At 37.3% G+C, this 21,124-nt stretch overlaps 1 protein-coding gene across 1 annotated transcript in view; it reads right to left on the reverse strand.

The window, feature by feature from the left end:
• The window catches only part of RBFOX3 (RNA binding fox-1 homolog 3), a 3,506,422-nt gene that overhangs the window by 1,641,642 nt on the left and 1,843,656 nt on the right, over nucleotides 1–21,124 (reverse strand). The gene's annotated exons all lie outside the window — the stretch shown is intronic.

Consider the following 21,124-nt stretch of genomic DNA (forward strand, 5'->3'; position numbering starts at 1 on the left):
AAGGCTACCTATGTAGGAATGAATCCCCAGTTCATACTTTCTAATACAATGAGAAAAAAATGAGGGAGGAAATAATTCAGGAAGTGCTGGAAGGCTGAGGAGACAAGCCTGATCTCCTGTATTATGTTTTTCTGTAATGGGAGTTGATAGCTGTCTCACCCTTAACCAAAGCAACTTCTTATATACCCTTAAGCCATGCGATGTTGATCTAATATTTCACTTTTCATCTTCCTTGCATGACATTCTGGTCCCCCAAAATGCCACAATGACCCATTCAATTTCCTTTCCATATTAAGCATAGCCAGTGGCAGTGGGTACATGGTCCAGCCAGTGAGGGCTGGTTCTTCTCCACAGCAGCTCAAAATTTCTGGATGTTCCTGATCCCCTTACATGTGTCTTAGTTAATTATGTAGGGGGTCATGGGCACAGTATGGCAATATGGCATGATAGAAATGGATAAATGTCTGTCTCAGGAGCTGACACCCATTCCTGCTTTGCTGTACTCACAGAAGGTACATTAATGAGATATATGCCACTGTTAAACACATCTATAATGTTCCCTCCAAGGACGGATGAGCTGAACAATGACCAGTCTCTCCCATCCCTCCCAACCACCATCTTACTGTTCCAATTTCAAGGTGTCGACAAAGGCATGGTCATGGCTTTACTGTAGGAATCTAGAACGTCTAGCTGACACTGTACAGCTGGGCCTCAATGATTGGCAATGATTCTGCTACAAAATACGCCACCACTTTGGTGGGTCAGTTCAAGTAAATTTTTCCTAACTTGCATGTGAAGGTCCAGATTTCATGCAGGCTATTATTAGCTAATACATTCAACCTCCTAAAATTTTGAACTAATTTATGTTTTCTGTTCCTGAATGCAACCATGTCTTATTCAGTGAAAGTGTTTTTAACATGAGCACTTACAATAAGCCTCCAACAACTGCAGTCTCTGCAGTCCATCATGAACCTTTCATCTCAGCTTGTTTATAAGTAAATGTCAAAGAACTGAATTCTGTCAGCCCTGTAAGATGTTCATATGTGTCCTTGTAGCTCAAAGTATACGCAGACACTTTACTAGATATTGCAAATGCTATTTTATAGATCTTAAAAATAAATTGTTTGCTGCAACCTGATTAATGGATAGATAACCATGGTGTCAGCCGAGGAAAACACATCAGGTATGGACTGGGATATTAAGACAGATGAAAAGTGACAGGACAAAATTAACAGACTTAGGAGACTTCAAGAAGGTCTCAGCAAGCTGCCCACCAGAGAGATGAGGTGACTAATATTGGTGTCTGGTGACCCATGGGCAGAAGTGTAGTCTCTGCTAAGAAATTAGAGTAGACTGTAAAATGATAAATGTGGCTCTAGGTTAGAACTGTACAAATGCAGGCCTCATTATCTTCCATTTCAAGTAATATTATAACAATGTTTCTGTGGGGTAAGAAGACAGAGCTCATATTTTGTCTCTTGCAGAAGGCCTGCAGTCTGTCTTTGAAGAGTAGAGGTCCTGCCAGTCCAAGTCCACTCTAATTCACTTATGTCAATGGAGTTTTACTGATATGAAGGAGAGAAGCCCTGTGGGTGTAAAACAGTTGGATTTTACCAAGGCTTCTGACACTATACTTCATAACAGCTTGATATGAAAGGTTATGGGGTCAAGTCTAATGAGATGAAGTGGACAGATATTTGCTTATCTAACTGACCAAAACCAGACACTGACAAGTTGGAGTGGGCAGCATGAAGAAAAAAAAAATATAAACTGTAATATCACAGGCTTCATAGTTGGGATTTATTTATTTATTTATTTATTTATTTATTTATTTATTTATTTATTTATTCCAGTTTGATGACCGGGGAAGTCCACTGGGCTCAGGGAGCCCATTTTCAGTGAAGGCCTGGGGACAAAAGCTCCAACAATAGCATAAAATACAATATATATAGTGAAATAAAGAAAAATAAAGAAAAATACAGTAAAATATGTAGAGAAAATATACAGTACATGTGTAAATACTATTTGTATATCAAAGAGTAGTATTTGCAAGAATGTTCTGAGAAAGGCAATTATTGTCAGATATACAGCAGATATGAAATCCAATTATTTACATATCAAAAGAATATATACAGGAGATATGAAATACAATTATTTACATATTGACGAATAGTATTTACAGGATTGTTCTTAGAAAGGCAGATGTTGTCAGATTGTAGACAATAGTTTAACTGAGGCCTTCTTATAATAAACTAAAGAAAGAAATCCAAGTAAAAGTTAGTGATTGAAAGGAATGTTATTATAAGAAGGTGGAATTTAAGCTTAGAAATAGGAGGATTGGTCCGGTTTAGAATATTTGTATTACATATCGCGTTGGGCTCAGACATTAAGATCAAACTTTAAAACGATCAAAGACTGGCAGGATTTTCACAGATGTTAGGATCCAGTCCACAGTGAATCTTCCTGTGGCCTGCTAAGTTTAACATCAAATAGCAGGATTTTTACAGATGTTACGACCCAGTCTGCAGTGAAATCTGAAGCAGCTTGCTACGTTTAAGGATTTTCAGAGATGTTAGTACCCAGTCAACAGTGAAACCTGATGCAGCTTGGCAAGTCTAAGATCAAATAACAGAGTTTTCACAGATGGTAGGTCCTAGTCCACATTGCTACCTGACACAGCTTACTATGTCTAAGATCAAATGGCAACCTGATGTAGCCTGCTAAGTCTAAGACCAAATAGCAGGATTTTCACAGATGTTAGGACCCAGTCCATCGTGAAACATGATGCAGTTTGCTAAGTCTAAGATCAAATAACAGAGTTTTCACAGATGGTAGGTCCTAGTCCACATTGCTACCTGACACAGCTTACTATGTCTAAGATCAAATGGCAACCTGATGTAGCCTGCTAAGTCTAAGACCAAATAGCAGGATTTTCACAGATGTTAGGACCCAGTCCATAGTGAAACATGATGCAGTTTGCTAAGTCTAAGATCAAATAACAGGGTTTTCACAGATGGTAGGGCCCAGTCCACAGAGAAACCTGATACAGCTTGCTAAGTTTAAGATCAAATAACAGGATTTTCAGAGATGTTAGCACCCAGTCAACAGTGAAACCTGATGCAGCTTGCCAAGTCTGATATCAAATAACAGAGTTTTCACAGATGGTAGGTCCTAGCCCACATTGCAACCTGACACGGCTTACTAAGTCTAAGATCAAATGGCAAACCTGATGCAGCCTGCTAAGTCTAAGAGCAAATAGCAGGATTTTCACAGATGTTAGGACCCAGTCCATAGTGAAACCTGATGCAGCTTGCCAAGTCTGATATCAAATAACAGGGTTTTCACAGATGTTAGGACCCAGTCCATAGTGAAACTTGATGCAGTTTGCTAAGTCTAAGATCAAATAACAGGGTTTTTACAGATGGTAGGGCCCAGTCCACAGAGAAACCTGATACAGCTTGCTAAGTTTAAGATCAAATAACAGGAATTTCACAAATGTTAGGACCCAGTCCACAGTGAAACCTGATGCAGCCTGCTATGCTAGGTCTAAGATGAAAATGCAGGATTTTCACAGATGTTAGCGCCCAGTCCACAGCAAAACCTGATGCAGCCTGCTAAGTCTAAGCTCAAATAATGAGAGCAGTCTATTCTGCACAATTGCTGGAGAAAAAGTATTCTCCATATGAGGTCCTGCTAGTTGGAATAATCTGCCAAAAGCAGTGAGATAACACTTTTCTCCATACAAACCAACCTCAAGGAACATCTGTCCAATGAATGCAAAAGTAATTGCTTCAGGTACAGTGTACAAGTCCTCTACAAACAAACACGCAAGCTATAGAAGTTTTTACATGTGCATGACACTGCTACAGAAGCCATAAAAGAGAGCAACTTATTCTTAGAAATGTGAAATAAGGTTGACTGGCTCCACTTCTTAAAAGTACATTTTTCTTACTTCTTCACATTTTGCTGTTAATATACAAGCAAGCAACACTGTTCCTGAGAGCAGTGGTGGCAGCTGAAGAGGCACTAGGGGCCAGTCTTTTTACCAGTTAAACAAATAAATTATGTCTGGTCAGCAGGTGTCAGCAGGCATTTGATACAGAAAACTGCAAGGTATGAACTCTGGTGTTAGACTTCCACCGGAAAGGTATATGCTTAGTGGAGTCTACTCTAGAAAGAAAGTAATATATGAATCATATTCACTAGTAGGCTAACCATTGCAATACAATGTGAAAGGTGAGTAGCATGGGCCTACAATATGATTGCATGCATCATGTGGAAAAGGCATTGCTGCCATGTTGAGATTATTCGTCTGTGGTATAGGGTATTGTAAGTTTTTTTGTCCCGGTTTAATATGAAGACTTATGTTGACTGTTTATAGGAAGCAAAACTTGGTTGATATAATTAGCACAGTGCATTGATACAAAAACGGAGAATGAATGAAGGAATGGGGTACAATGAGAAATTCAGACAGCTGAACATACATATAGGAAGTAGAAATAATGGATTTGACTAAAAATGGACAGATTGTGGGGAAAAGAATATGAATGAATGTTGGAAGTGGACAGTTATAGACTGATTTAAGGATGTAGTGGTGCTGCGGTAGTGTTGTCGCCTCACAGTAAAACGCTGTCCGGTTCGATTCTCAGCTAGAGCGTCTTCTGCGTGGAGACATGCGTGAATAGGCGTACCTTTGTTGAAGGTTGTGCATCAGGGCTGGTAACTCGGCATGTAAAAATCAACTACCAATAATTAGCGGACCGGAGTTCCGCTGTGGCGACCCCTAACCGGGAAAAGCCGAAAGACACAAACAAACAAACTGTTTTTAACAGAGGATCTGAGGCATTGGGGTTTGGCTTTCTGTTTGAGAATAGAAACATTTAAAGATGTATGGGGCAGAGAAGTGAAAAGCTGTGGTTAGAGTAGGAAGTGGTTGTTATTAACAGGCTAGCTTCAACACCTACAGTAACATGAGTTAGGACAAGTTCTTCATATAACTACATTTGTATTCCAGCATGACTGCAGGAAGAAACATCCACAGAACTGTTAATGTCAGGCTCCAGTGGAACACAGAAGAGGAAAAACTGGCAGAAAGGGAGTAAAACTCTACAACAGAAACAGTTCATCAACTTAGTCATTTGGTATAAGACGAGATCTTGTTTAATTACTGTTTAGAATCATAAATCTGAGACGTACATAGTTGCTCAAATAAGAATTTCACCTAAATTAAGTGTATACATACTGAATGATTTCTTTGGCACATTAGCATTATTATGAACTAACCCTTGAATCACAGAAACAAGTTCTAGAACATGTCAGCCACATCTGTGAAGTTTACTCTTGACTCTATTCAATCTTTATATCAAAATGCAGATGTTTTCACAACTCTAGCAATTTCTGCTTCTGTGACATTTTACTATAAGAGTTTGCAAGTATATATCCCCATTCACGGAATTAAATATATATATTTTTTATAACACACCCAAATATGGTCATGTCACTAGGTTCATAAGAAAACAATACGAACAGAGGCAGGCAGTTCAATGACTCAAGATACAGTCATCTTGTCTTTAACATAAGCCACATATAACCCAAACAGTAAAATCACTGTCATCTACATGAATTTCACACCTTGTTGATGGCAAAGTGTGTAACTTAAAAGTGAGACACCAATCCTACACACCACAAACCATTATACAAGAAGGTTCCTGCAGCTTACACCAGGCTGCCAACACAGACACATAATGTACATTATGATGCTCCCAACAGGAAACCACAAAGCCCAGCTCAGAGTGCAAGCCAAAAGTATTCAAGTTTTTTTTATACTTCCTCACATAGTGATTTCAAACATCTAACTGGGCAACTAACCTGAAGTTAAGGGTTATAACTGACAAAATCTGTGACTTTAGTATATGAACAGCTAGGAAAACTAACATAAGTTCCACCAACTGGATAAGTAGATCTGTCTGACTACTATAGCTGTCTTCACATGCACTATATCCCTCCTCTGAACCCCACTGGAATGGTTAATTGGTCACTGGTATGGTACTGCAGACCACTGTATGGACAACACGAGATACTGAGACCCCCAGTATTAGATCCTCACTATGGTGAGAGCTCAGGATATTAGAATCAAACAAGTAGGACATGACTGTTGCTTCCATTTCAACTTAGGATGTTTGTTAGCTTTCAATTGCCTAATAAGACTATCACTGTTAGTCTTATAAGTCCACTGTGCTGACATTCTATCTCTCCCCCAGATAAATTCTTACAATGACAATGCAAACAATGCTCACACGCTTTTAGCTAGAACACCTTACAAACGCAGTCTTTCTTAATATCAACCTCTGAACAGTTCTTTTGAAAAACCACCTCAGCTTTCTCAAAAACATTTCATTTCATCAACAAATGAATAGGAAGGCACAGAGACAGCTGATATATCCAGTTCAAAACGTTTACTGCAGTGCAACAAAACACAAGTGCTTTCACCAAACAGGCATCATCAGGTGTATTACAAAAGCACTAACAAACACACCCCTATTTATACATCAAATGTCACATGATACAAATTCAAATTTAAAACCACAAATTTAAAGACACAACACATATAAAAGACATATAAATTTAATTTAAAAACATACATAAATAATGCATACTAAAACTATACTTCAATATTAATAACTACCTTCTTAGGGGTCTCTTCTTTAATTTGGGTACTAATGGAATTGATCCATTAAGCCCATGTCCTACATCAGCCCTAAACCTCACTATCCATGAGGATTCCAAATCCTCGGTCTTAGCACGTATATCACCCTGCCTCACATTCTCATAAACCCTAGCAATTACTAAAAATTTAAAAGCATGACTAAAATCAGTACTCAAAACATGCTTCACCAATGCACTAACCACATTACCTTTATTCATATGGTAGATATCTTCTCTTTTGCGTTCTCTGAAGGGACGGTCAGTCTTACCTATGTAAAACTTTTTGCATACAATGCAGTGAGCTAAATAAATGATATGTGAGGTATCACATGTAGCTGCTATTGTGAAATTATAACATCTACCTTGGTTGGGATGTTCAAATTTGCAACTGCTGTCAATATATACACACCAGTTGCAATGACCACATGGTTTAGTTCCAACTAAATGAGAATTCCTACTTGCATCCTTTGGGTAACACAACCTACTTCTCAGTGACCTACTGTTCTTATATAAAAAAACATGGCACTTCAGGTATGTGCCTAGAGATATCATTATCAGTTCTAAGGGCACCCCAGTGTTTTTTAATGATATCCTTGTAACAATCTACATCACTAGTATAAGTGACTTTAAACCTCAAACCAGTGTTATACTTACTTTTCGTCCTGTGGACTTGAAGTCCACAGGACGAAACCTAGGTCAGTGTTGGAGATCCGTGCCTTGTTATACTTACTTTCTTGCCTCCTAACAAACTCACTATTACCTGTAGAAAAATATGGTCTAGCTTCATTCATGCTTTTATTAAAAACCTTAACTGCGTTGTTTTGGAAAAGATATTCCTCATAACCTCTCTCCTTCAAACTCATCTTCACATTATCAACTTCACCAATAAAATCACTATCCCTAGCATTTAATCTTGAAGCTCTATAAAACTGGTTAGAAGCCACACTTCTAAAAACATAAGGAGGATGAAGACTGTCCCTATGTAATAAATGATTCACATGACAGTCTTTCCTGTGCAACTTAGTGTAAATAACACCAGTTTCATCCTTAATAACAGAAACATCAGAGAAATCCACCGCTAATTCTGAGGAGTGAGATGTAAACTTCAAATAACAGGTACTACTATTCACATATTCCATAAAGGAAGCAAATATATCAAGGTCTCCCTTCCACAAAATAAATAGGTCGTCCACAAATCTACGAAAAAACAAAACATGTTCATTGAATGGTCCATTCAATATATGGTCATACTCCCAAACGACCATAACAGCATTGGCGTAGCTATTGGCATAAGAAGTGCCCATAGCCACGCCATTGCATTGTTTATATATTTGCTCACCAAAAGCAAAGATATTGTGCTCAAGCACAATCTCCAACAGTTTCACCAACAACTGAACCTTGTTAGGGGTGTAATCTGTAAACCGCTGCAAAATTAAGTCATCTTATTAAGGCCATCTAAATTGGATATAACAGTAAATAAAGACACCACATCCATAGTAACAAAAAGCACATCATCATTCAAACTATTAAAGACATATTCATGCAAGTCTCTAAGAAAATGTTCGGTGTCCCTTAATACATGTGTTAATTTATTAATACCCGGTCTCAAATGTTTTTCTATATATATAGCGATAGTCTCAGTGCACCAATTTCTACCAGAAACAATAGGTCTAAGTGATGGATCAGACCCATCTTTGTGTACCTTCGGGAGACCTTGTATAACAGGAACAGTAGGTTTATTTATATAAAAATATTCCAAAAGATGACTATCAAAAAGATTCATATCAAACATACATTTAAGTAAAATCTGCACATCATGTATAATTGTGTTAACTTGAATGCAAGTTAATTTTTCATAGAATAACTCATCATTTAGCAATGCCTGCATTTTAAACACATACCAGGTCCTATATAATACCACTATTGGTCTGCCTTTATCCGCGGGCCTAATAATGATATCAGTATTGTTCTCCAACCCCTTCAGCGCATTAAACTCATCTTTAGAAAGATTTTGCTTCCTCTTGTAACAAGCATGCTTATTAGTATTAGCCTCATTCAAATCATACACATCTTGTATGACTAACTTTCCAAATCCAGAAATAAGAGGATTAGTTTTAGGTAAGAACAAACTGGGCTTAGAAAAAAATATTACCTTCTTCATTAGTAACACTTTCAGAATTATTAAACATTACTTTCAACCCCAAATTCCTAGTAAATAATTTAACATCAAAAATAACATCCGTAAAATTAGAACAAGTAGAGGGTATAAATGATAACCCTTTACCTAAAACTCTCAGTTCATAAGGCGTCAAAGTTATACTGGATAAGTTCAACACTAGTCCTTCTTGGCATTCAGAAATGCCTTTTTTATTGTATTCTGCGTACTCACAGTTCCTCCCATCTTTCGTTTGTTGCGGCTCCGACTCCGCCCTCGTTGCTGTTCCGTCAGCCGTTGAAAAGTTTGCTCCTTCACCGGTTGTGGAAAATTGAGGTTGTATTGCTCGTTGAGGCAGAAAAAATGACCATCAGTATCATTACTGCTGCCAGAGGTAGATTTCTCTACTACCCCTGACCTATGCACTTGTGCATTCGTGGTTACAATCTTCTTTCGAGCTCCCAGTTCCTTCACCAAAGCAACTTCACCTGTTAATGGGGCAACACTTTGTATCTCTTCTGTGCGTTGATCCGCACCAATACATGGATCTGATGAAAGAACAATGCCTCCTGGTGGACCATCATTGGTACTGTGTTGTTGCCAAGATCTCTCAGTCTCTTTTTCAAAACTCTCTCGAGGCCATACAAAGACATTCCCCAGTTGAAAATAATTACGATCTCGACAGATCTTACTAATTTTGGCTTTTTGTAGTTTAGACTCATATACTGAAAGGGAATCAAACATCTCTTTAATATACTGCTCCAAAACAGACTCAGAAAAAGTTTTTACAAGCTCAGAATATTTATCGTTGACCACCTTGGTTAAATCAACGATTTCCCTTTCTGCCGATTATATTAATAGTTTCAAATAGCTGAAACTCACCTGAATGTTAACTTTTGCCATTCCTTCAAGAGCAGACTATCACCATTAACATTAGATGGCATTTTCAAGACTCGAAGGCCTCTAGGTATAATCTGCTCAGTTAAACACACCTCCAGGTGATATTTTTGATACTGACATCTCTTTAACTTGTATAAATCTTTTTCCACAGCAAAGAGCCCAGTCTTGAGGGCAATTATGTCCACAGAGGTGGTAAACTGTCAGAGTCCCCAGAAGGTTGCATCCTACAACCAACTAATGGATCAACAGTCTTGGTTACATTCGTTAAAGACATTTCATTTCATGTTAGAAATATCTTTCCAGCACCAAAACGTAGTTACTCTCCACCATGAAAAATGCTTTGAATATGATTACAACCCTCCTTCCTTTTTTGCATATTGCTTAATATTTTACTCCTCCTACCATAAAATTCTTACTAAAAACATGGGAGAAAGCTGTTGTATATATCTACGTGTGTGTGTGTGTGTGTGTGTGTGTGTGTGTGTGTGTGTGTGTGTGTGTATATACATATATATATATATATATATATATATATATATATATATATATATATATATATATATATACATATCCTGAAGATGTTAAAATTTGTACTCTTTTATATGAGTGCCTACAGGAAGTATACGTAACTTCTTTTATCAGACTGTCATAGTCTGATGCTTTCCTCAGAGTAAATAACTTTGATTGTTCTAACACCTCCCCTGTCAATAATACCATCATTTCTTATTAATGGGCAGAACTGGCATTTGTTAAAAAAAATGTAAAGTGAAAGGAACATTTTTGAAAGTAAAAGTAATTTCCCTTTGTATGATTGCATCCTGTTTTTCAACCTGGGACAGTGCTGGTACAGGTCCTTTGACCAATTGAATTACACAGTTAACAAATAAACATGAAATAAAATGTATGAGTTGCTACGGTGGTCTTAAAAATGCTGGTGATTACAGAAAAAAAGAGCAGTGCATTGCTATGCCTATAGTCTCTTTGGACACAACTGAACATCTCTACGAGTAACAAGCAAGTTAAGTCCCATGGGAGTGCATGGGTCACCTTATAGCAAAAGTACAATGCAGCAATGCAGATTTAAAACACAGTGCTGCTTATATAATGCAGCTTACATATGGGTCTTGGCTAATACAGTATTTAAATGCCATACGTAGCAAAGAGCTAATATTAATAGGGGGAGATGTGCTAACAGCACAGCAGCCTTAGAACATTAGAGTTTATAGCCTCAGCAGAACAGGAAGCTCTGTATAGTGAATACTCTTTTAAGGAGTCATGCTTTATATGTTTACAGGATGTGTATGGTAAAAAACAGCCTATCAAACAGTAAGTAATAACATCAAAAGGGTGATATTTTTCTGCAAATAACAATATGCCATCTTCATAGGGAAGACAACCTATGTCTGGCATTAGAAGGGCTACCAGTGAGTTGAAATACACTAAAGATATAGTGTGCTATGCTGTTCAAACAACCTTATTTTCTTGTTATTATGCTGACGTAAGTGGTGTAAACAGAAGGAGGACTCATGTCAAATAATTGAGGATAATTTCAGTGAACGGAAGAGAAAAACAAAAAAAAATCCTCCCAGAAACTACCTTCGATGAACACCTCAATAACTTCATTTTTGCAGGGAGGCAAGCCCTCCTGCACCCCCCCCCTCCCCAGACATCCTAAACTTATATATACCAACTCCAAGGTCACACAGCAGTGGAGATAAAAACAAACTCCACTGTTGGCAAAATAATTTCAGCAAACAGCACTCACTCTTTTTGTGTTCGCCGAAATTATGTTAGATGACAAGATGTGCTCTCACATAATGATTATAACTTATCAAACACATATACTTTAGTTATCAATGGAAATTTCTAGCTAATTGAAATTGCTGAGATTATGCTTACTGCACTAATATCATTAGAAGTGAGCAAATAGTATGACAATATCAGACAGATGCACACACACACACACACACACACATACACACACACACACACACACACACACACACACACACACACACACACACACACACACACACACACACACATTAACATCTGTACTAATGGCAAACTGGACACATCTGACTTAATTCACATTACATCTAAAACTGCATTTTTTTCCAAAAGTAATTCTGTACATTCAAACCTATCATTTTTGTTCTGCACTGATGACCCATAATGCTGTTTTACTTCCCTTCTTCTAAGTTAATGTGGTCTTTTCCTGAGGCCAGGAAATTTCACTGATGTACTTAGTTTATTCATTCTGACTGCACATTTGTTGTTAATGGAAAGAGGTGGTATTTGTGTTAAAGCTGTGGAGTGAAAGGAATGCACTAACCACTAATCACACCTAAAAATGGTCATTCTCTAAATTGCAGCAGTTAATACTGACCATCATGTCTCTAATCAACCTGCTTATTTTTGTATAGAGAATAAAAAACTGTCCAGCAAGACCTTTTAGTGGGCTTAGCGGCTACATCTTCCCACATGGTACATTCAGTCAGCTAAGAGTTAATAGTGCATTGTGGTCTTCTGCTGTGTCAGACGGTGATTTTGTGCCTTGCTTTCCAGTAATAAAGGAAAGACAATACTTTAAATAATTCAGCATGTGAAGTGAGGAGAGGGCGATAGAGGAATTGGAAAAAAATCCTATGTGAAATTGGCTGTGGTGGTTGCTGTCATGTGTGGAAAGAGTGAATAGAATGCAGGAAGTTAAAATAAGGAGGAAAGCTGAACTGCGCAACACAAAGTGGAATTAAAACATAAAAACAAAGCAAAGGGGAAATTAGGCAGCAGGAAGGGGCAGGAGATGAAGTGACAGAATGCAAAATGTACAGTTATCCAACAAAGAGTTCTGTGTCTGTCATCTTCTCACAACTATGTCTTTCAGAAGTACTTTTTATCAAAATAAAGGTGGGATAAAATAAAACCTAATAACACACAGCATTGCAATACTGACCATAGAAATTGCAGGCTTCTCTCACATCTTGGTTTTGTTCCCCAAGAAAAAGATGAAATAGAAGGATAATACAGATATATAATAAAGAGGAGGTTAAGTGATTATCAGGCCATAAGTTAAGTTTTAAATGGATTAATTTTCCCTTCTGTACTTTTTTTCTGATGAAATCAGGTAATTCTGTATCCCTTCTCAAATATATAAGTCATGTGGAAAGTGGTTATGATTGGCTACACATTTCTTCACTGAATATTCTTATGTAGTGGAATGCAGCAGTTGAAGTAAGCATTCCAAATATAACAGACAAATCCCACCATCGAGATTTTTTTATGCATATGCACAAACCCCAACCAGCTTGCTGAATACAGTGCTGTCTAACATAGCAATATGCTAAACTGTTTTTGTGCCTGCCTGAGTTTCAGAGTCAAGTCTCAAGCTGTAAGTTATACTATATTGCCATAGTCTCTGGCTCATGATGGACAGCCAGTAAGTTCCCCTGAAAACATAGTAAAAACAGGACCATTACCCTTGCGAAGCTGATCTTAGCATGAATGAGCACACATCTGGGATGATCCTTTACATGTGACTTGTGCCTCTATAAGCACAATAAAAACAGGCCTGTTAATCTTGCGAAGCTGGGATGATCCTTTACATAAGATTTGTTCCTCTATAAACACAGTAAATACAGGACAGTTACCCTTCTGAGGCTGATTTCATCATGAATGAGGATACATCTGAGATTATCCTTTACAGTAAGTGAGTAGTAAAACAATGGAAAGATGGTGTGGAGCTGGTTCATCTGAGAAACTCTAGTTGCTATTCATGATTTACATGGTAGCAAGCTTGTTTTATAGAAAATCATCCTAACGAAGGAGGAGGAGGAATCAAACTGCACACTTCCTTACAATGAGGGAGAATCACATATCAAACTACTTTTCTGACATACAAGTAAATAATAGATTTGAAAGCACTAACAAAGATTGTCTGAAACAGTAGCACCCATTATAAGTGATATGCTTATGGATGGGTGCCTGACCAATTCAAGGATGGAAATTGCAAACACCCAAAAGTTGTGAAAATGGTGTTACTGCTTTGCTTTTTTGCCAAGAGTGCAGTAATCTCAGATGTAGTACATTTAAAAGCAGGGTATGGTGGGGGTAAAGTCCACATTGGGATGCAGCAGAAGGCATATCCCCCTCTTTAAACTATTTTTACAGTTTTAGGTCTTAATTCGTGACACTGCAATTGCAGCAGGCAGGCTTATTTCTCCAAGAGCAGTATTCTTCCTACATGATCCTAAGGTAATAACCATGATGTCACAGAACTTCCAATTACCTTTTTTAATACTAAATCTGTGCTTCTTCTGACTAGGTGTTGAATAAATATCTGTGGATATGCCAGCCCATAGCACAGCAGAATGGAAAGAAAAGTAACAAGTGAAGTTTTATAACAGGGCTGACAACTATACTGGGGACTGTCACAATAAAAAGGACTGACTCCCACTTCAAATAAATTTGGAACCTACTGTGTCGGCATCAACTATGAACCAAACTCAGCTATACACTTTTATCCCCACTTCTAGAAGAGCAGGCACTCCAGTCAGTGGACCTCACTGAATCCACAATCCCAGATTATACTAGATCATCACAAACAGTAACAGCAGATGCACGCTAACTGTAAACAGGACATGTGCTATGAAATCGTAGGTATGAAAAATAAAAACTCTTGTTTGATCCTATGCTGAAGTCAAGCCTAAGGAAAAAAATGATGATGAATACACAATAAATGGTTTTAGGCAACAGCAGCATCTAATGATAAAATCATAGAAAATACAAAGCAACCAGACTCAGTGGCAATTTAATCCTTGCCAGTGCCCCCTTAGAGCTTACTTCCTTTTTCAAGAAGCCACTCATACTAGGTGCAAGTTTTTGGATACACATCCAGTTGTTGAACTCCTTTCTGAAGGAAGAAGCTTAATCTGAAGTAAAGGTTTGTTCCAGAGAAAGGGTAAGCATTGTGTGAATGATCTGTCTCTCTACCATGCTTTGATTATTTGCTATAGCCAGTTTGGATCCCTGGTTCTGGTGTTAGTGGAACTGTTGGATTTCTGGAGATAAAGGTCTTGGACTACTGGATCTCTAATGGCCTGAAAGAAAAGAAAAGGCATAGATAATTCCTAAGGAGTCTGTAGGACATTAAATAAAGGGTAACTGCTTCCAGCTTCTACTAGTAGGTCTTGTATTTTTAAGCCTGTGATCATTTTAATTAGGAAACACCAGAGTGTGTAGAGTTGCTTGATATGCCTAGTAAGATACACCCCTAAAAGGGCACTGTATTATTATAACAGGCCTGCTCAATGCAGAACACTGTGCAGTAGGAACTTCCTTCGATCCAGATGAAATACCTTTTGCAATCAACTGCACCAGTTAAAAGGCTTTCCTAACTTCTGTTGCAATGTAATTGTCAACTGCAAGGGAAATATCTACTTGCCTATCAAGGTATCTCACTTCATTTTCATTTTGAAGCAGGGTGTTGTCTGTACTATAAGATGGATGAAAATATGATTTACCAAATGAGATCATATTGCACTTTTTTGCATTTAGTTTTAACCCATTTTTTGGGCACCAGTTGTTGAAGTCTAAGATCTAGCTAGAACTTATGAATATCAGAGAGGACCTTGAGAATGACACCAAGTTTGCAGTTGTCTGCAAACTTGGTTAGCCAGAGATCTCCATTCATATTGTGAGATCAATAAAGCAGAAGCTGAATAGTAGAGATCAGAGCATTTTCTATTCTTCAACCAATTTGCTTTCCACCTAACCCTCAGATAGGTCAGTTTGGAGCTCATTTAGCTTGCTTATTATGACAGCTTGTGGTATGGGTTCAAAAGCCTTAGCCAGCTATGTTTTATGGACAGCATATCCAATGTCCAAGGCTTTGGCTGCTTTCTCAAAGATGCTGACCAGACCAATTAGACAGCGTATACTCTTAGCAGAGCTAAACTGCTGCAGTTTAAACCTTATAAAAATTGTGATATCATAGATAATTTGGTCAGTCATGATACATTCCATTCCTTTACAGATGAGAGCAGTCAGATTACTAGATCAGTAGTTTCCAGGGTCAGTGTAGGGTCTAACTTTGGGAAGCAACATCACAACAGCTGTGCAGCACATTTCAAGAACAAAACCAGTGGCTAAGTTCAGGTAAAATAGTTGTAGGACTAGACCCACTAGGGCATCTTTTGAACTGTTTATTAGACAACTAGGTTATTAACTGGACCAATGTATTAAGTAACTTTCTTTTTGGAAAGTATATTTAGCAAGTGTTTTTTAGTTATGATTGGGACTTAAGATTTTCTTGGATATGTTGTCTTTGTATAGTTGTTTAAGATTTGAAATTTGCACATAATTTATTTGCTTGTATGCTGGTTATTTCTGCTGGATCTGTGCAGGTACTACCATTTTGAATAAATTCTGAGCATTGATGGGTGTTACTCCTTTGTTTTCTGACTTAGCTAAAGAAGGATTTGTAATTTTACCTGCTGGTATAAGTCAAAGTTATTGGGATGCCTTAATTTTCCTGATGGTGCTTTTCTATCCCTCTATTAGCTTTTTAATGTTAAGCTTGATTTAAGTTTGTTCTTTTTTTGCTATACAGTTTAGAAACATTTTTTCTTTTATTGTATTTTTTATTTATACAGGTTGATTACCGGACTGGTTTACTTTTAAACTTCCTATTTGGTTTGCAAATTGGTAGAGAGTACCATGTCAATGCATTTCACCAGGTGCGAGTATAATTAAGTACTTGCTTTGTCACCATCTTGGAATATACAGCTTGAATTTAGACACATCATCATAAAGTTGTAGAAGGTTTGTATGTATGACATCTCAGAACTTTGCGATAATTTTGGGTCTATATTATATATTTGAAGCTTCAAAATTTCAAACCTCATATGTTCGACAACATATGAGTAAAACTTGAAACCTCGAATATTTAATAAAAAACTAAAAAAACTTACCTTAATGCTCTGAGAAGGGGGGCAAATCCCCCCTTCACCCCCACACCCCCCTACTTAAATATACCAACTCCAAGACTGCACTTCAGTGCAGAAAAGGGAAATTTTCCCATTCTGCGCATATGGAGCCATTGCCTTTCACCTTTGAACTTTTCAAAGTTCGATCACATGACATTCGAACTTTGAAACATTCGGCAATTTAATAGGGACCTGATAATTTAATCTACCTGTCAGGAGATTTTAAAGGAAAAGGATACTAGTTTGTAATCAGACTGAACTGGAAAGTGGAGGATCAGGGGCGTAGTTTATATCAATGCCATGTCAGTAAGGACATGGACAAGAATATTTTTCCCCTAGTGGGTTCCTTGGCAAGTTGCTTCACGGGATTTTTGTTTATGAAATAAAGGAAGTTTGGGGGTAACCTATGGTTAGGTATCCTATAGGTATCCTACTTTATCATTAGGTAGACAGACACTCCTAGAACAATGAAATTCTTGTTTTTAAGTTCATTCACTGTATTAGAAATCTTATATGTTTTTACTGAGAGCATAGAGGGGATCCTGGTACATTCTGAGATCTGATAATTGCTCATATGTAATGGGATTTCGATTTTAATCAGTTCACTTTTCGGGTCTGTAGAGATATGTCTAAAAATAATGTAGTCCTTAACAAGTATGGACACTGCACCATAGTTACTATCAGGCCAAAAGACATGTTAGATACTAAACCCTGGCATGGAGGGAGCACTTTCTCTGCTTTTAAACCAAGTTTCTGTAATAACACGCATGTATGCACTCCAAATGCAGCAGGACCTCAAGAATAAAATATAATGACAAAATCCTAGTTCAAATGATTTATATATGACTTCTCATACATGTGTCACAGATAGGGATGCCCAAAGTTAACCTTTTTATGAAAATACAAGATTTTGCAGGTCAAGCTTTACCTGCTACCTGTGGAAATGACACTACCTCACTTTCTTTGCAAAATGAAATCTCATTCCTTTAGAATTTAAGTTGCTTCTGTTCTCTGATATAACAATAAGGCATTTCAATTATTAAACAACTATTTTTATGTAACTATTAGTGGAAATGTAGATTGTATTTTTATCCTAAAATTTTACAACAATTGTCATTTTTCATGCTTTTTTGCTGGACAGTACTGTTGAAATAGGGACTATCCTCTGTAAACAGGCAGAAATGGTAAAGACAGTCATAAAGGCACAAGGGAAGACTTGTATCCTTTGTCAAAGGACCTCCCCATGAACATATAAATATTAGTGACAGAAGTGCATATGATAAGTGTACAATTTCTTTCAAACAAACACTAATATTAAAATAATCTGTTGATTTGAATGGAAAATTATTCTGACACATATCATGTGAAAAGAAAAAAATAAAACATGCCCAAGCCTATCCTAACTACAAGCTGAAAATGGCTCATGCCACAAGAGGTGGCATTAAGAAATTAATTGTTAAGAAGCATTAATGTTGCATTTTTCCCTGACATTCATGAACTTGCCTTGAGCAAACTATATATGACTTTAGGGAATAAACAATAGCTTTCTCCACCATATTTAACATCTTTTATTTTTATTTTATTTTATTTATTAAAATTTGTTGGCCAAAGTAGAACACTGATCACGTTCAAGTTCCTCTACAGACTGGTCTGAAGAAGTCTCCATTATTGTGTACGAGACGAAAAGCGCTTTACCTGAATAAACCCTTTTATTGCTGCGAGCCTGAGCCATTTGTCTATTCATTTGTTTTGCAAGTTTGTTTTTTCTTTTGGTAGTGTTTCCTCTACAGAAAGTTAGACCATAAGTTATAATTAAAAAACACTCATAATTTTCATATAATATTGACAGTTTTCTGTTAAATGAACAACTCTAAATATTTAAAATATTCAGACCAACTGAATATAGCAAAAACATAAAAATCACATTTTTATATCAAGCACCAGCACTAAAATAAACGTTCAATGTGAGAACAAGGACTTGGCAGTTGAAAGTTACTGAGTTTGCAAAATAATTACTTTTGATGACTGCAGACGTTTACAGTAAACAATGGTGATTCATGAAAAAAGTATTTCTAGAATATATTAAGGCAAAGGAGCTCTCACATGTTTATTACAATGAGAGCTACTCTGGGCCAAGTCATTTAGGGTAAACAAATCCCAGTGTGTAAGCTTCCATGCATCTTTTGGTCAACAAAGTAGAGGATTAAGCCTATGAACTCTAGCAAGCCACTTCCAATAGTTCATGGTTTGATTCCCTCATCCTCCATTTGCCCAAGCAAGTCATTTAACCATACAGTGTTCTAGGGAAATTGGAAAAATGGAATCCTGGGCTTCATGACTCATGACTACCTTGGAAACTAATTGTCTCTCACTCTCTTGATATATATATATATATATATATATATATATATATATATATATATATATATATATATATATATATATATATATCAAGAGAGAGACAGAGACAGAGAGAAAGAGAGATCAATTGTGTGTGGACTAGAGATTTAGTGTTTTGGGAAGAAGAACTGCAGCGTACCTGCCTTGCTACAAAGGAGATGGGATAGTGGGGGGGGGGGGGTGAATGCTGTCATCATACAAAATACTTGTTTTACTTTCTTTTTCAGAACTGTTTTATATATTCAGTTTTGTATAGTGTAGCTTTCAGAGGATATTTGAATAATTATAGCAGATCTTTTTGAGGTCATTAATACATTGCACACCATACATACACTCTTAAGTTACTTTTTGTTAAACTCCATATGTTACACCCCACTTTAAATTATAATCATCCTCTGTTATGACAGTAACTATGATGTCAGTAACAAAACATTGTGAATTTATCTAGAGGGAGATAGAAAAGGCAGCAGGGACAGTTGAACTCACTGGGTGCAAAAACTTTGCTTTTATGAATACTAGCCATGTAAAAATACACCTAATATAATCTAAAATGTCTAGCTTAATTAACATTTTTGATGAAGCTATTCATAACTGTCAAGCACTCTTCAGACAGGTGCTCTGAGGGCTATTGTAAAAAGTGAATAAATCACAGAATACTGCTGTATAGCTGTGCAAACACAAGTGTCTAGTCCTGAGCATGCATCTTCCTGAAATAGAGGCTAGCAACTCTTAGAATGTGAGCGAGACACTGACTGCCTAAGAGACTCGACACTACCTTGACACTGCCTCTAATTTCGTTGTACTAATTTGTTAATATCCAGATCATTCTAATGATCCAGATCATTCTAATTTAAATTAAGCAAAGCAACCCCTGCACCTTATGGCAGTTCTGCCTCCACACATCCCACGAACACTGAACCTCTGTTAACATGGAGTTGGGGCGAACTTCATTGGATCAACAACTGCACCTCCATTCCCATGTCTGTGTGATCTTTGAAATAGGTAAGAGAGGCAAAAGCATCCCGCATAGTGGGCTTAGAGGGGCTTCTCTCTTTGAAAAATATTGACTGTTTCCATTATGTATTGCATGCTTCATTATGATATTCAGCCTGCTAGATTTCTTTGGCCTTGTTTCATCTTTTGATGATTTGAAAGTCTGTGTTTATGATGACCTTTATTCTCGAAACAAGTAGTGTTTCATCCAAATTTAGATGCCTTGTTTGCAGTCATACTTTTCATGAATTTCTCAACTGCCATTTAGTACCCTAGCTGTTTATTAGACTACATTATATGGCTAAAACAAGGTCATCAACCGTTTGCATAAAACTGCTTCCTAACCTTCTCCCAGGATCACGTTTACACAGTTGTCAAGTTGCACCCTTCATGTAATCATTTTCACTATCTAAAGATATTTTGCAGTTTTACTTTGTATTTACTGTTTATGTTTCGGCAGTGGTGCAACGGTAGCGATGTCGCCTCACAGCAATAGATTCTCCCGTTCGATTCTCGGCTGGAGTGCCTTCTGTGTGGAGTCTGCATGCCCTCCCCGCGGTTGAGTGGCATTCGAAAGACATGCGTGAATGGGTGTGCCTTCGTTGAAGGTTGGGCGTCGGGCTGGCACCTCGGCACCGTAAAAATCTACTGCCAATCATTAGCAGACCAGAGTTCCGCTGTGGCGACCCCTAACTGGGAAAAGCCAAAAGAAGAAGAACAAGTGTATGCCATGTTCTGCAGAATACACTTGAGATATATGTTCTGTTGGTTGTATATGAATGGACTGTTTCACAGTGGCATCCAAAGAGGTAGGAACTGAAGGGGTGACCCTCAATTTTCCTGTTCATTTAGACATGCAAAGATTCCAGGGAACACCTTTAAGAACTGTGATTAATTTATTTTAGCTTCCAAATTACATTTCCAATTTTCTTTTCTAGTGTTATCAGTTATGCTGATTAAAAAAAAAAATATATATATATATATA

The sequence above is a fragment of the Protopterus annectens genome, chromosome 4.part0, assembly GCF_019279795.1.
Source record: "Protopterus annectens isolate FY-2018-M chromosome 4.part0, PAN1.0, whole genome shotgun sequence".
NCBI classification, from domain to species: domain Eukaryota; kingdom Metazoa; phylum Chordata; order Ceratodontiformes; family Protopteridae; genus Protopterus; species Protopterus annectens.